Genomic DNA, 2,500 nt, shown 5'->3' on the forward strand with positions numbered 1-2,500 from the left:
CAACCTACACCTCGGGGGCCGGGCCCCCCCGAATCCGAAAATATTTTTTCCAACACCGAAACGGGTCGACGAGTTTTTTTTCCTTCCCTCGTCAGTGCCATAGGTGCGCCAAAAGGCGCGCACCAAAAGCCTTCGGCAGTTGGTGCAGGGAGGTGAGGCATAGTGCACCCCCCTAAAGAGCTCTTAGGACTTTTTTTGGACTGACAGGAGGAAATATCACATGTGCCCAGCAACCCCCCCCCCCCCCCATTTTTAAAAATCGGCATGGAATTTTGATCTGAAATTTTGGAAATATGTTTATATATACCCAAACCTGCATAATAACAAATATCAGAATTTTTCGAGTCCCGGAAGTATTTTATTTTATTTATTTATCGTTTTACCTTCGGAAATTCATAACCGGCAAAAAAAAATTCCAAAAATCACCAAACTTCTTTCTAAATTCCTCATTTAATATATATTAACTACTGTATGAATATTGTTCGAGGAAAGTATTATAGAATTTCACTTAGTGCAAGACATATACATTTTTACACAGAGCAGAGGTTCATTCGGCTGGGAAGCAAAACCAGCAGAGGTTCATACGGCTGGGGAATGTATGCAAGGCATGCCAAGGCATGCCGAAGGGCTGCTGAAGCCCAGCCGAGAGGCTGCCGAAGGGCTGCCGAAGCCCTGCCGAAGGGCTGCCGAAGCCCTGCCGAAGCCCTGCCGATGCCCTGCCGAAGCCCTGCCGATGCCCAAGGGCTGCCCATGCGCTGCCGAAGGGCTGCCGAAGCCCTGCCGAAGCCCAGCCGAAGGGCTGCCGAAGGGCTGCCCATGCGCTGCCCATGCGCTGCCGAAGGGCTGCCGAAGCCCTGCCGAAGCCCAGCCGAAGGGCTGCCGAAGGGCTGCCCATGCGCTGCCCATGCGCTGCCGAAGGGCTGCCGAAGCCCTGCCGAAGGGCTGCCGAAGGGCTGCCGAAGGGCTGCCGATGCCCAAGGGCTGCCCATGCGCTGCCGAAGGGCTGCCGAAGCCCTGCCGAAGGGCTGCCGAAGGGCTGCCGAAAGGCTGCCGAAGCCCTGCCGATGCCCAAGGCCTGCCGAAGGGCTGCCGAAGGGCTGCCGAAGGGCTGCCGAAGCCCTGCCGAAGCCCTGCCGAAGCCCTGCCGAAGGGCTGCCGAAGCCCTGCCGAAGCCCTGCCGAAGGGCTGCCGAAGCCCTGCCGAAGCCCTGCCGATGCCCAAGGGCTGCCGAAGCCCTGCCGATGCCCAAGGGCTGCCGAAGGGCTGCCGAAGGGCTGCCCATGCGCTGCCGAAGGGCTGCCGAAGGGCTGCCCATGCGCTGCCGAAGGGCTGCCGGTGCGCTGCCGATGCGCTGCCGAACGGCTGCCGAAGCCCAGCCGAAAGGCTGCCGATGCCCAAGGGCCGCCGCTGGGCTGGCGAAGGCCTGCCGACCGGCTGCCGAAGGTCCTTCCGATGGACATGCGAGGGCCTTCGGAGGGACGTCGGCGGGCCTTTCCGAGGGTCTTCGAGGCCACACACGCGCTCGCGTCTCGCGCCGAGCTGCCGAGTGCCCGAGTGCCCGCACCCGCACCCGGTCCCGCACCCGCACCCGCACCCGGTCATTAGATTAATGCACGGGGGGGGGGGGGGGGATTTTCCGCAATTCCGAGCATTTCGACGCAATTTTCCGGCCGGGCATTTTCCGCGATTCGCCGCAGTTTTTCCGGGCGGGGCATATCCGTAATTATCCGGGGGCATTTCCGTAATTTTGCCAGGCAGGGATTTTTCCGCAATTTCCAGCATTTTTCGCATAGCGCGCGCGCGCGCCGCTTGCACCGCGGACGAGGGCTTGCGGCAAGCCCGCGGGGGTGAGGAATGGTGCACCCCCCTAAAGAGCTCTTAGGACTTTTTTTGGACTGCCAGGAGGAAATATCACATGTGCCCAGCAACCCCCCCCCCCCATTTTTAAAAATCGGCATGGAATTTTGATCTGAAATTTTGGAAATATGTTTATATATATCCAAACCCGCATAATAACAAATACCGAAATTTTTCGAGCCCCGGAGGTATTTTTTTTAATTTTTTAATCGTTTTACCTTCGGAAATTCATAACCGGCAAAATATATGTCCAAAAATCACCAAACTTCTTTGCAAAATCCCCTTTCAATGTATACTAACTACTCGCAAATTATTGTCCGGGACATTTTGCTTCCAATTTTATTTTGCTCGGGACACTATCATTTTGTGCACTTTTGCCGCAGTTTCCGCCACGCGGAATGGGCCGAAAATTCATAAAACATAAAATGCGCATCCGAAAACCACCAAACTTCACGGAGGGCCTCCCAGTGGTCCACTCGACGTGCCGGAGCGGCACCGTGCGAGAAAAGTTTTTCCGAGTCAAAGGACGCTCGGGGCCTTGCGGTTCCGGCACGCGGCCGAGAAGTCGTAAACGGTGCAACACGCGTCCGAAAACCACCAAACTTCATGGAGAGCCTCCGATCAGTCCACTTGAACTATTGAA

Source organism: Mercurialis annua (assembly GCF_937616625.2).
Source record: "Mercurialis annua linkage group LG4 unlocalized genomic scaffold, ddMerAnnu1.2 SUPER_6_unloc_5, whole genome shotgun sequence".
Classification (NCBI taxonomy): Eukaryota; Viridiplantae; Streptophyta; class Magnoliopsida; order Malpighiales; family Euphorbiaceae; genus Mercurialis; species Mercurialis annua.